General features: G+C 44.7%; 1 long non-coding RNA gene across 1 annotated transcript in view; it reads left to right on the top strand.

The window, feature by feature from the left end:
• Window positions 1-1,583, top strand: part of LOC113910536 — a 33,621-nt gene extending 32,038 nt beyond the window's left edge. The window contains exon 5 of the long non-coding RNA XR_003516082.1: window positions 802-1,583. This is a non-coding gene — a long non-coding RNA (uncharacterized LOC113910536). The remainder of the gene's footprint in view (window positions 1-801) is intronic.
• The last annotated feature ends 13,025 nt before the right edge of the window (window positions 1,584-14,608 follow it).

The following is a 14,608-nucleotide window of genomic DNA, read 5'->3' as shown; positions in this document are numbered from 1 at the left end:
GGAAATTTTGGTTTCCTTCAGAATTTTATAGCTATTCCTCCAGGACGTTCTAACTTTCAGTGTTGCTGTTCGTTTTGAAAAGGGTCTGATCATTGTGATTCTTTTGCATGGGGTATGTTTTCATTTGAGGTGGGCAGGTTGTTGTTATTAGTGCTTCTCCCTCTCTCTCTCTTTCTGTGTGTATGTGCGTGTGTGTGTCTTTCTCTCTCCCTAGAAGTCTGTAGAATTTTCTCCCTGGTGCTCCAGTGATTTCAGATAAACTACACGTGGGTAGTCTCAGCATGGATCTATTATTATTCATATTTCTGGACACTGTGAGCTTTTCAATCTGGGAACTCAAGTCTTTCCATTTGAGGAACTTTTATTGACATTATTTAGTGGATTATAGTCCATCACTATCTTTGTTATTGTCCTTTCTGAATGCCTATATTCAGATATTAGACCATCTAGGCTAGTTTTATTAGTTTATTTTCTTTCCTATTTTTTATATTTTTGCCATTTTGTTCTACTTTCTGAAGCGACTTTTCAATGTTCTCTTCTGGCCCTTTATTGGATTTTCTTCTTTAACATCAAATTTTTAATTTTCAAAAACCTTTTTATATTCTCAGAATGCTATTTTATGGCAGCCTGTTCTTCATGCATGGGTGCTAGATTTTTTCTACAAACTTTCTTTGAGGATATTATTTGTTCAAAGTTTTTTTCCATGCACAATTGAGTTTCCTCCAGAATGCTTTTTTCCTATTGCTTTTATCATTACAAGTCTTCAGACTTCTGCTAATGGATGTTTGGCTGTTCCCGTAGACTAGAAGCTCTGAGCAGATGAGGGGGGCATGTTGACTGTGAAGATCCATATTTTCCAGAGAAGATCTTCCAATTTTCTGCCTGGAGACCAGTGTTCCTAAACAGAATGGAGAAAGATGGTTGTAAGTAGAGGTGGGGGTTTCTGTCTTCCACAGACATATTTTGGTTAAACCTCCATATTTTCAGTTTGGCACTCTGCCTTCAGTTATGCCTGGCTGCTCTTGGTCCACAGACCCTAAGCTTAGTTTCTTTCCTGGGTGAGGGAAGAGTGGCTGCCCCACAAGTATGGCGTAAGAGAGAGAATCTAGGGGTCTCATCACTTCTTAAATAGCATTCAACCCTTCTTTCTTATAGGAAATACACCATTTCAGAAGTCCCTGAACTACCACCTTCCTCCCAGTTTCAGAGCTTTTTGAGGATTTTGGAGTTAAACCAGTTCCCTTTCCCCACTGGTGTCTGATAAGTCAGTTACTGCTCATCCGTTTTGTTTTCCAGTCTCAGAAATTTTGTTACTCTGGGTGAGTTAACTGAGCAGAGCCGCTTCCATCCCAAGGAGGCAAAGACCCACCCAGGGTCTTTACCATTCCCCTTGGAGATCACACTCTTGGTATAGAGGACCCCCAAGTTCTCTTTCCAAGTAGTCCTCAGGACATGCCGAGAGCCTACCAGGGTTTCTTCCTCAGTCAATCCAGTAGGCTGACTCACACCCTAGACCTAAGGGATGGTCAAGAAAGGGCTGTATGCAAGGGCTGAGGATGGAGGTGGATACGTGCGGCCTTGCTCATGCTCATGTGTGCATGCCACTGCCTCTTCCCAAAGCCAGTCACAGCTTTGACAACAGTCAAATGAATTTTTACATTGCACTGTCTGCAGTTATTTGGTATGAATATACCCATATATGTTTAATGTTGTCATTATGAGGGTGTATTGGTCAAGGCATAAACTATAATAGTTTGTTGTCTTGATTTATTACTTAAATATTTAAACATATGGCATGGCCCTCCCCATTCTTGCTCAGTAGCTCTGCAAATATCGGGGTGGCATGCTCCCCATATTTATAGATTTTGCCCTTAAAAGTCACATTACTGTAAGCTTTTAGAGGTGTTTCAGGAGGGAACAACATTAGACATGTGTGTCCAGTCTGCCATGTTAAACAAAAAGTATACCCGTTTCCCTCTCTACTTGAGGCATTTCCCTGGTGCCTGATGCTCCCACATCGGTTACAGTTCCTCCTCTCCTTTTGGATTTTTCCTTTTTTGTCTTTCTCAGCATCACTGCTGCTCACTGAGGTATGACCAAAGAAGGAGGTTCATAAGGAATATTTATTCTTGGGCTTCTGCACAAGAATTCTTCTGCATTTTTCCCCTTATACACATTTTCCCCTCAGGTCATTTCAATTTCTTATGAAGTTTTTGAGCTCTTCTCATTTATTTTCACTGTATCTTATCATCCCGCCTCATTCACCCTTGGGTCCCATACAGTGTTTAGCATAATTCCTAGCTCAGAGTAGAAACCTAATGAATATTTGTTCAAAGGCGCTGCACTGAATTATAAGCTCTGAAAATCTATGCCAAGGGATGTTATTTTGAGATGTCACTGAATGCCTCCTCTTTGCTGACAGAAAACAGGTGACACTATAACCAGACTATTTAAGGCATAATTATATTTACGTGCTTCCTGCCAAAGGGGTGGTTAATTGTACTGATTGGTTGTTTCAGAACTGTATAGGATAGTCTCAAAAGTACATAATCAAAAGAGCTAAAATTCTGCCTCTGCACAGACTTATGATTCCCGGGGATAAGGACCATCCAAATAGAAAAATTTCTGAAGTTCTCCAAACATTTCCCTCCGTACGTATCCCTGCATATCTACTCGGACAGAAGGGACATCGAGGCATACTGTGTACCTCAGCCATGGGCTAGTGGGAGCAGAGAAGCTACACAGTGAAAGTGAAAGGAACTGAGTTGGTTGTAGGAGCCAAGGGACCTCTAACAGGAGAAGAGAAGCCACAGCCAGCAGCTAAGACAGTCCCCAGAGGGACATAATGAATCCAGGGAAGATTTCAACCAGCTTTAAATCCTCTTCAGGAAGAAGCTCCCAAAGGGCATGAGAATTGGCATTTGGAAAGCCAACAGTGCAGTGAATCCAGGTGGTTTGGACTATCCCAGTGTCTGAGGACATGCCAATCAGTGTCTGGCCTCCCAGAAGAATAAAAATATCTAAGAAAATTGTCAGCTAGCCAAGCAGGCTTTGGAGTCAGGACAAGATTTTGATCCCAGCGAGGAGACGTGGGGAGCTCATCATGAATCCATCGTGAATCCATCATGAATCTATTTTGATCCCAGCAAGGAGATGTGGGGAGCTCATCATGAATCCATCATGAATCCAAGTTGGCGTCTGACTTCAATGACCTTTGCCCTTGGTTTCTCGGCCATTTGAGAAATCTCTGCTCAAAAGACCTCACTAGGGCCATGTGTTTGGACTTCCTCCTCATTCTCAGTTGCTTAGAACAAAAACAACAGGCCTAACTCCCCACCTTTGAAAGTAAGGGAGATGTATTAAAATGGGCCAAACAGGGGACATTTACTGTAGGAAATTCCATCATCATTTGAAGTCAAATCTAGGGATGAATTGGCCAACCCAGCCCCTTAGAACCAAGGTTGAGTTTTCTGCAGAATAAGGAAAAAACAGCTGCATCCTCAGTCAAGAAATTCCAACTACAAAAAATAGAAGTTTTGTCCAGTGGTTCCTACAAAACCAGGGACTTCCCATCAAGATGCCCAGTGACCTTCGTCCACTGTCTTTACTGGGGACGCATTGCTGTGCTTCCTCCAATTGCTAATTTTTTCTGCTTTGGAGATCCAGGAGCATATTTCTCATGCTTTTCCCATGCCATCAAAAAAGTTTAACTCAACCTAAGAGCAATTTAAAATATTGTGCTAGTAATGAGAAATCTGACGAGCTCCAGAAGAAAAGAATGAAATGAACAAAAGTCCGATCTTAGGGGCTGGGTTTGAAATTAAAGAAAAGACCTTTTAAACTAGAAGTTAGGTATTAGGAGCTGGCCTCTTCCAAAACAAAAGGCAACAGAAACATAGCTTCCAGAAAGGCTCTACCGTCCTCTGTGTAATAGCGCCCTCTGGCTTTAAATTCCTTGGCAATATATTTGGCTTTGAGCCTCAGGTTTTGTTAAAAGTCCATGGCTGGGGGCGCCTGGGTGGCTCAGTTGGTTAAGCGACTGCCTTCGGCTCAGGTCATGATCCTGGAGTCCCAGGATCGAGTCCCAGGATCGAGTCCCAGGATCGAGTCCCAGGATCGAGTCCCACATCGGGCTCCCTGCTCGGCAGGGAGTCGGCTTCTCCCTCTGACCCTCTTCCCTCTCGTGCCTCTCTATCTCTCATTCTCTCTCTCTCAAATAAATAAATAAAAATCTTTAAAAAAAAAAAAAGTCCATGGCTGGAAAGAGAACCCAGGATCCCCCATATCTGAAACCCTACTCATCTGTTTTTCCTGCGTCTGCCTCTGCAAATAGGAAGTATGACTCAAGCAATGCTTCGTCATCTGTGGAAGAAAGAACTGTCAAAGAACAACTCCAATAAGTGCTTGGGGACATTAGAAATGTCTTACCAGTCTCTGGAAAATACTCTCTTGAGACTGCCAGCATACACCAAAGAAAATGGTCTTCAGGTTGAGATATGGTCAACTAGAACAAGTAGTGGGAAAGGAAGAGACCCATCCGAGACCATTAGTATAAATGATTATTGATCTGTCATTCATGAAGGAAGCTGTGAGGCTTCCTTGTTTCTTGTCTGTGTTTAATTTTAAGACTCCTAAAATGACCTCTAAGAAGAAAGAAAATGCTCTTGAAGCAAATGAAACAAAACCTTGCCTACGTTTGATTCTTTGTGTGAATACAGATAATGAAAGAGCTTCTGGATTCTTCATGGGGGTTTTAAGAGGAAGGTGTGAGAAAAATTCCCAAAGGCATCATTGGCTTTTGGCTTTCCATAAGAGCTCAATTTGATCTTTTTGACCCTTCAAAGTGCTGAGCCTGGTTTCGCTCCAGTTTTAACCCTTCAAAGTGAGTCCTTCCTGGAGCGAAACCAGGCTTGGCAAGAATTAAATTATTCATCCCAATGGGAAGGAAGAAAACTACATAGGTTCATGGAGAAGGGCAAAAAACTATCTTGGGAAAAAATCCAGCCAGAGCCCCAAGAATCTTCTCCTGGCTTTGGGGAAGACAGGATGGTCTGGGATGGATCTTCCCCATGATACGCTTTCCTTGGAAAGCATTATACTTTTGCTGCCCTCAGGTGAATTCTTGCCTACCCTTAAATATTCAGTGTGGAGATAAACATTTTGTGCCTGAAACTACCCCTCTCTTGGTAGATCGTTAGAATAAACCAATGTAGCTAAGAAAACTAAGCAAGCTGCACTGGTATATCGGAAATGCAGATTTTTATCAGGCTCGTACCTGGTTTGACTGGGCATGATATCATTTTGTTTTCTCCCACCAATGCTTGAGGCAGATTCCATCATTTTCAAGTCAATTTCAGCCATTAAAAAAACAGCCCTGTCTTCAGGAATTAATACATCCAGTCCAGACCATTTAGATCAAAACATTAACCTTGATCCAATTAAAACTTCTTTCTCCACCAAGCTCAGGCTTGACTTCAGGTTTGGGAATCAGCATCTCAGAAGAAGGTCATTGTCTGGCTTTCTCTCTTGGCAACACCTCCAGTTCCACTTAATTCTGCCCAATGCCTGCTTTTGGGTTCTCCAGGTATAAGAGGGATAAGAGGGAAAAGAGCAAAGGAATTTTTACTTAATTGGTGCTGTTTTCAGTGTTCTCTTGGATCTTGAAGTGCCTCCATCATATAAATACTGGCTTTATTTTATGGGCAACAGTTATGGGCATGTTGGAGACCCCCAGGGGGACCAGCTTGTGACACCAGCCTCTAACCCGAACAATTCTTCCCCTGGCTGAGCTCCCATGACCCCTGCCCCATCAGCTCCAGCACTGGCAGTATGCCTCGAGGTCCCCTTACCACCACAGATAACCTTCTTAGACAGCATCTTTTCAAGACAACTTGAGCCTGGATCCTTTTACACATTTGCCTGAAGCCTTGGGGATACACTCTCGTCCCTTAAAAACTGCAAGCATAGCCTGCTCAGCCACTGAACTTGCCCTTCTCACCTACTACTGTGAGCTGCCCCAGCCAACCTCTCACTTTTATACTTCTTCAGGGGATACCTGTCAACCTTTCTAGAGAACTCTGCTCCTGTAGGAAGGCTAATGACTTTCTGAACCCCAGCTGGCATTCAGCCAGGGAATGTGACATGGTCACCCCTTCTAGCAGACAACACCCAAGTCTGTGCGAAGTTCTGGTGGTTCTATTGGGCCCTCTTTGTTTGGCTAATGAATGAAAGCAACACCCTCTCCTCTCCTCTTTTCCCTTCTCTGAGGAGGAGACCTGTAGCAACTTTACTCCTGCAAATTCCCTTCAAAATAGTTCACCCAGCAAATACCAATCTTCCTGGATGATAGGTGCAGGTGTTGAAAGGGACCAGCCTGGTTTCTCTTTGGTAAATTCTGAATGAATGTGGAGTTATTTATTTCACCCATTGCCCCAAACTTAAAGGCTTTAGCTGAAATTCCAATATGGAGAGAAAAATCTCTTTTCATAGGCCATTGACACAGATTCTGCCTCTTGGTGAATGAGATCTACCTCTACCAGGTTAAAAAAGTCACAAGATGAGGGCGCCTGGGTGGCTCAGTTGGTTAAGCAACTGCCTTCAGCTCAGGTCATGATCCTGGAGTCCCGGGATTGAGTCCCACATCAGGCTCCCTGCTCTGCGGGGAGTCTGCTTCTCCCTCTGACCCTCTTCCCTCTCGTGCTCTCTATCTCTCATTCTCTCTCTCTAAAATAAATAATAAAATAAAATCTTTAAAAAAAAAAGTCACAAGATGAGGTGACAGGATGAGGTGTCTGCTTCAAAGCGTCCATCTCTATTGGACTTCTCTTTGGCTAATGCCAAGGAGTCCTTAGCACAGACCCTCTGCTCAAAGTCATGTGTCAGCCCCAGCCCTATGTACTTTGACCCCTCTACAGGAAGGTAACTATCCTTTCCCCAAAGGAACACCAACCAAATTTTCAAGGGGCTTTCAGACAACTGGATGAGTCTTCAAGCCTTTACTTCCATAAAGCACTGAAGCATCATATTAATGAAAACTGGCTACATACAGGCAAAAAAATGAAAATCCTTAACCAGTAGCATATGTTAGCTCATTAAACATGAAATTTTTCTTCTAACCCCAAAGAACATCATCAGAAGTAGTCAACCTAAAGCACACCAAAACATAAGAGATAAAATGGAACTTAATGAGTAACATCCACTTTCAGTGACCCCCTTGTGATTTATTGAGAGGAAACCATTCATTTCATCCAAGCTCAGTTTAGGGGTGGTTAAGCTACCCCGTGTGATGGTGTGACATCAAGGAGTCAAATCTAATTAGATATCCCTCCCCAAAAGAGAAGTAGACGGTTAATCTGCTCCAGGAAAAAAACACATAGTGCATCTCAAAGCCAAACACAGATTGCTTCCGGAAATTCTGTTACATTGTCCATGGGTAAGGTGGTGAATCTGATAGGAAAAACCCAAACATGCATATGCTTGAATTTTCTCACACATCAGAGCTATTGAAAGTAGACTGACTGTGATACTCCATAACCACAGTGTAAGGCAAGTCCGACCTTTTCTTTTTGCGTGTTCCCAGCATGGACAAAACAAGTGCACATATGAATTACAGACTGGGGTCCATTCTGAACACTCAGACAAGTAATGGGGGCCATGAGAAGGATGTGGTGAGCAGAAGGAGGGAGGCGGCTGGGCCTCCGTCAGGGCATGCCCCTAGGTGTGACACGTTCCAGCCTGGGCCAGCTCCCTGGTCTTGGCTCCAGAAGGGAGGACCGGCAGAGATAGCAGGACAATCAGGCTGTGCCTGCCCTCGCCCAGCTCTGTTCATTGGCTCACCTGGGCACTCTCCTGGCCTCACTGTACCCATGAGCTCTGGGACCTCGGCCTGGTCTCCCTTTCCCGGTCACTCTTGCTCCCCGTGTTTCATGCGTCAATGTGTTTTACACATATGGACCTTTTAAGAAAGGCTTTTAAAGACTCATATTTATGGTGCCCAGTTTGGGTGGTCCGGTCAATCCTGCCTCACCATCCTCTCCTCCTCCATGGAGTGTTGTAGAACTGGGACCATTCCCGTCTGAGAGTGTCACCTCGGACCCACCCACATCCTTTAAATTGCTATTCCTTTCCCATTTCTGTTCTAAGCTAAGTGGAGCTGATGTTCCAAATATTTAACAACTGGTACTTGGTACGGGCACCAACCAATCAGAACGTATTCCAACGGTAAACATAAGCCATGAAGGGCTGGTGGCACCTGCCAAAGAAGAACCCTAAAGTAAGGACAAAGAGACATCCACCTGTTGGGGGGGGTGCGGTGGCTAATGGCTTTTCTTCTGTTGCTAGCCCTGGTGTTCTTCAAGAGCCCCACGGCTGTCTACCACTAAAGCTTAGCTTGACCCATCACATCATTTACGGAGGTAAAAGCCTTATCTTTGTGGAAACCAGAGGAGTCACGCCTATATTTTTTGTTTTCTGGGTTAAGGGTTGTTGGATTTTTTGATATTTAGGTCACATTTCCCCACAAATAAACATCTCCACACCTAAAATTTTCAACACGTGTATTTTTCTGAAACAACTTCCCTTCCCAAGGACAAGCCCTTTCCTGAACTGCTAGGAGGTTCCAAGGAAACCCATAACTCTTGAGCTGGGGCTTCCTCTACATTCAGGGGACCAGGAAGAACGACATCAGCCCTCACAAAGTGTCCTTGACTGCCCCAGGAAGACTGTGCCTCCTGTTTTATTCCTCTCCAAACAAGACAGACCGATTGGCATCCGAGAGAGAAACCACATTAAATAAAGATGCCCAAATATAAGTTCTATTTTAGCAGGCCAAGTAAGAATTCATGATTAAGACACCAGCCATTTCCTGGAAATAAAAGCCCACCCGGAGGTGTTTGGGAGCTCAGAGTATCGTCAACACCAGCTGGCAATTAATCTCCAGGGAAAGCTCTTCTTCGAGTGTCTCTGTTACAGGCTAAATATACCCTAAATATAATTTTAAATATAGATGTTCTATCTATTCCTCACATTCCCTGGGGCTGCCAGCGTAAGACACGGATCAGCCCAGGGGCACTTGGCATTACAGAGTGTCCGTCGAGAGAGCATACTGACCCTATTAGCTCATCAGTATCCCACATCGGCTGAAATGGTCTGCACTCTGCATATTTAAAAAACACTCATATCTCTTCCCTCAAAAAAAGAAATTCATGAATTTCTTGAGTATTTTGTTGTTTTACTATTGAATTGGGATAGTGAAATATGTTTTAAATCTGAGCATGAATATTTGTTGCAAAACTGCAGTTATAAAACTCCCTGTCTTTCACTATAATGTTTTACTGCTTTTCAAGATTTGGACAGAAATATTTATGTACTTATATATTCAGCAGACGTAGTCAAATTACCCAAAAGACCAAGGTCTGCCAATGGAGAGAAATTTATCCCTGGAGCTACAGGGTGAAATGGCCCTTGTCAGAGCCCAAGGGCCGTTCTCCTTTAATTCTGCATTTTGTGGACATCTCAGCCATGTAGGGCCAATATGGCCTGAAAGGAAAGATCTGGGGTCAGTTAAAGAATAAGGGTGAAAGAACAACCATAGGACAGGAGGATTGGGCATGGTTTTGATTTCTTTAAAAACGCCCAAGTGCATAACCTGCAGCCAGCAGGGAAATGGCCACACGGAGCAAGAAACAAGAATGAAGGCAACCACCACTGGAGTCTCCGAACACGGAGAGAAACACCATTTCCTATCCCTTTTGTCTGAACCAACGGGCCAAATGTTTCTAGACTCCAGGAACCTGACACTGCTCCCAACAAGTTGTTTGTGCCTCTGTGCTTAGAAAACATATCCATGGTTTTAAAAAGAAGTGCGCTGGCCCTGAGTTGTAAATCTCACCCAAAAGGCAGCTATTCTTCTTAAAACTCTCTTCCCCAGAAGTTGCTCATGTGGGCCAGGTGTACACAATTGCACCGTGAATATCTGTATCCTCCTCCGGAAGAGATTTCACTCCAGCTTGGAGACATACCACTGAGGAGGTCATCACCAAGAACACAATGTTGATCGGAGGCAGATTTGGCCAAGCTGGGGGGTCCAGGACCCCATGTCCCTGAGGGGGGCACCAGTATAGAGGCAGATCAAAGAGCATTTAGGACTGGGTGCCGAGATTCAAAGGCTAAGTTCTCTTAAGGCCGGGCTCTGGATCCAGGTCTCAGGTCATTCCCAGATGGTCACATGCATAAGGTACAGGTAGAAAAGTACTCTCTGAATGAAGCGGGTCAGTGGGAATCTAGAAGAAAAGGTGCACAATTGTGGATACAAAGAGAGCCTCCTGGTTTCCGTGGTCTCTAGGAGGCATCCTGAGCAGACATGGGCGGCTAGGGTCAGATGGACCGCGGGTTTGCCCCTGGTGCAAGGTTGATGGGATGAACCCTGACAAGTCTTCCTTTTGTCGCAGCTCAACTTTGTTATCAATCTCTGCAACAACATTAAGCGTGCATTTGTACATGACCGCTTTTAGACGACCCAACTCTCAACCAGAAAAGCTCACAGCTTCATGGAACATTAGCGCAACTAATCTCTCAGTGCATCTGGACCCCCCACCCCAGCTCCCCATTTCCCCCGACACAGCCGGATCTAGCCCAGGCCAGTTACCTCACCCAGACCAAGGCTGGCCTGAGGAAAGAAATGGTTCAGTTGCTTCAGTCCACCGTTCTTGTCCTTCTGACACCACCACCCATCTGGCAGGTCTTAGCTTTAGATTTCTTGCCCATCGAGCGGCAGGGGAGTGGTGTCCATCCATGGTGGCGAGGATACAGCCTCATGCCTGGGACCACCCTGGCTGCCATCTCGACCTCTAAGCCCCAGGACTGATCCCTGAGCTCCCACCCACCCCCTCGGGGCATCTTGTGTGTCCATTCTAATATCAGGGCAGTCAGGGTTCTTGCAGCCGGGGGTTCCCAGACCCAGATCTCTGTGTGCCCCACATCATAAAACTGGGTTTCTGCCTTCTACCCTGTGTTCCAAGGTCCCGTTCTGATTCTCCAGATCAGCTGTTCTGATTATCCGATCCCCCAACCTTCAGAAGCCCAGGCCCTAACCACAGCCAAGTCAGGCTGGACGATGACCTGGCAGTGGGCGCCCTCTGCTGGAAAATGGGGTCTCCACTTCATTCTCCCAGCACACTCTGTGGGGCCAGATCCAGATCTAGAACAGAAACCCCCTCCTTTGGACACCTTTCCTGATTCTCCTCACCCCAGCAAGGTGAGGGGCTTTGCTCCAAGGTTGCAGAGCCCCCGTGTAGTTTGTCTCTAGGATAGTGCGTTTGTATTCCATTGTAATTCTGCTTCAACTTGAGTGCCATGTCTAGTAGACCTCCTTGTAGGCAGGGATAAAATTTTAACCATTTCTGTACAACCTTAGTGCAAATACAGTGCCTAGCACAGAGAAGGAACAAAATACATGTCAAATGAAAGAACTCTGGATGGATGGATGAGAAAAATGAATGAGCTTTCTTATCGATAATAGCCAGCCTGCCTGGACTTCTCAGTATACCCTGAATTTCTGTGACCTAAGTCCACCTTCATGATGAGATTTTGCTGGGCCTCCCAGGAAAGTTCTGCCCACCTATCTGGACCTCAGCTATGGGGATCTGTTGCTGAACTTACTACCCCAGAATCTACCCCACCCTACTGGTAATGTTGGTGATGAGATGTCCAGCACAACCCCAGCCCTTATGACCACTCTCTACTTTGATCATGTCTCACAGAAAGCCAGTTGTCTGGTGGCACTAACTAATTCTGACATGTAACACAGCACCCTTTGAAGTGATGTTGTATAAATCGGTACCATTTTTGGAGTGGCATTGACACATATCTCCTTAAATAATATTCCAATAGTAATGACTCATGTTTCACAAACAACCAAGTTCACAGGCTATGGAAGAGAAGAGAGAAGAGCAAGGAGGGGCATTTTACAATTTATCCAAACAAGTGCAAAAAATCTTTTAAAGTTCTTAATCATTGAACACCAACAGCATAGAGAGAACTGCACTTAATCGTGAGTATAGACAGGCTTTGGAGTATTGTGTGTAGCTTGTCCCAGTGCCTCTTGAGAGTAACCAGAAAAATAATCAGGGAACTGAGTTCAGGAGAACCCGTTTCACTGGGAGGAGATTTGGAGAGGCACCAGGGCCAGGGCATGGAACGCTACAATGCTGGACTTTCCAGAACAGTCCTGATTTCAAATATTCAGTCCTGTTGTACAACGAAACAGTATTTCAACATTTTCTCATTCAAACTACATCTCCTGGACCATCTCTTACACATAGGAGTCCCTGTGTCCTGATCTGAGGGTTGAGAAAAAATAGTACCCACTGACAGTTCCTAATAGAGATAGCCTTTAACTTGGGCCTTTTATAACTAGATCTGCACTTTCTGGGTAAAGCCTTTCACTAAATAGATCAGAGGGGAGGTTCTCGAGCTTCTCTGAGAATCCTCAGAGAGTCCTCACTCCATCCCTTGCAGGGATGAGAAGAGTATTAAAGCAGAAGGCTCTAGAGAGCATCCTCACCTGCAGAAGGTGCGCAGAGCATGTATGCAATGGCACAAGGCTTATCTGATGGGGCAAGAAACTGGAAGAGATTCTGGGCATTGGAAAATTGCAGTTACTGACATCTCAAATGGAGCTGCCTTCTAGGGTCACAAAAAGCCTCTTTTTGATAAACTGGGATCAAATTATTTCTTTTTAGTGGGAATGGATCGAATTATTTCAATTGTGAAGTACTAAACTGTCCAATTGGATGTATCCACAGAGTTCCTCATTTGGTTCCCCCAGGCACCCAGGACTCTGTAGGAGGATGAGATTCTTCCTGGTACTACTCTTACTGACCACTCACCAAAGTCCTTGCTCTTGGCATTATCTGGTTATCACAGTGCATCATTTTTTTTAAGATTTTATTTATTTATTTATTTGAGAGAGAGAGAGAGAGAGAATGAGAGATAGAGAGCACGAGAGGGAAGAGGGTCAGAGGGAGAAGCAGACTCCCCGCTGAGCAGGGAGCCCGACGTGGGACTCGATCCCGGGACTCCAGGATCATGACCTGAGCCGAAGGCAGTCGCTTAACCAACTGAGCCACCCAGGCACCCCTATCATAGTGCATCTTTCCTAGTTATGAACTTGGTACATTTATCATCCTTGGTCTAAGTGGTACTTAGGAGGTACTCTTCTCAGCTTTGTCTTCCAGGTAAGAGGTGATCCTCCTTCTATCCGTTTTATCAGAGTTTATCCTCCAGGTAAGTTCATACTAGCCACTACTACCTAGAAATTCTCCAATCCCCTTCATCACACAACTAGGACATCTCCAACTCTAGCATCCAATAGGTATCACAGATTTGAGTAGCAGTTAAAGACATCTATCTGGCCTTTGTCCTCCAGCCACAGTGCAGTAGGCAGATGGCATGTATCCTTGTGGGGAGGGGGGTGGAATAGGCTCTAGCTACATGACCCACAAAAAACAAAACCAGTTTTCCATAAATGGGAAGCTCACACAGTGCACAGCATTCCTCCACCCAGAACATCCCTTCTGACATAAGCTCAGTAATATCAATATTCTTATCACTTTGGTACCTAGCCAATACCTTAAAGGATTTCAAAACAACCCTTGGTGTGCAAAAAAAAAGCAAAAGACAGTGACTCTCAAATCAGTATCCATGGGTTGGCATCAAGGGAATCATAAAAACACTGAAACTGTAGGCAATGTTTTTCCTTCTTTCTGAAAAAAAAAAAAAACAACAACAACAACTACTTTCTTCTATGTTCATAGAGATCCATAACCCAAGTGATGTTAAATTCCACTCCTGTAAGGTATGTTTCAGAGTTACCCACTGGCTTTCTGTGGAAAATGGAAAATACACCATTTTCTTGTGCCCAAACTTGAAAACCACTCGTAGGAGCCGCTTGAGGTAACCAAGGATATAACCCCATAGCCTTCCAGTTCTGTCAACTTCCCTTCATAGGCATGTGCCCCATCTCTCCCTGGGTACTGGCTGTGCCTGACTTACCCAGTTTCTGCTCATTGCCCACACATTTTGGTGACCCTGCTTGGGGTCCCGGGTTCATCACTGGGGAACCATCTGTCCCCATGGACACCATGGCCAGCTTTGGTACCTACTTCCACCAGGAAGGGCACAGACCAGAAGAGCTATTTCTTGGTGTCTCCCTTTTCCACATCCAGCACACTTTTTCATCAGGGATCCCAGGAACTTTCTGTCATGATCTGCCACCATGAGGGCACCCAAAGGTTGGGAAAGCAGTATCTACCTTGTCCCACTGATGCAACTAAATGCACCTGTATATTCTGCTGCAGATGCATGTAGATGATTATTGCAAACAAGAGTACCCCACTAGTGATTCATTCAGGACCACTCTTTTGCTTAGTCCTGTTAAGATCTAAGGTTAAGATCTAAGATCTTGATTTCAGCCAAGTCCCATGTGAATCACCTTCTCTGACTTAATGACATATTGAGTTCTTGCTTCACATGTTACCTCAGTTCTGGCCCTTGTTAAGAACACTCTAACACTTTGGCCATGGAGAGCGTCCCCCACAGTCTGGCTAAA

This window comes from Zalophus californianus, chromosome 6 (genome assembly GCF_009762305.2).
Source record: "Zalophus californianus isolate mZalCal1 chromosome 6, mZalCal1.pri.v2, whole genome shotgun sequence".
Lineage (NCBI taxonomy): Eukaryota > Metazoa > Chordata > Mammalia > Carnivora > Otariidae > Zalophus > Zalophus californianus.
This window is presented reverse-complemented; position numbering and strand designations above follow the sequence as displayed.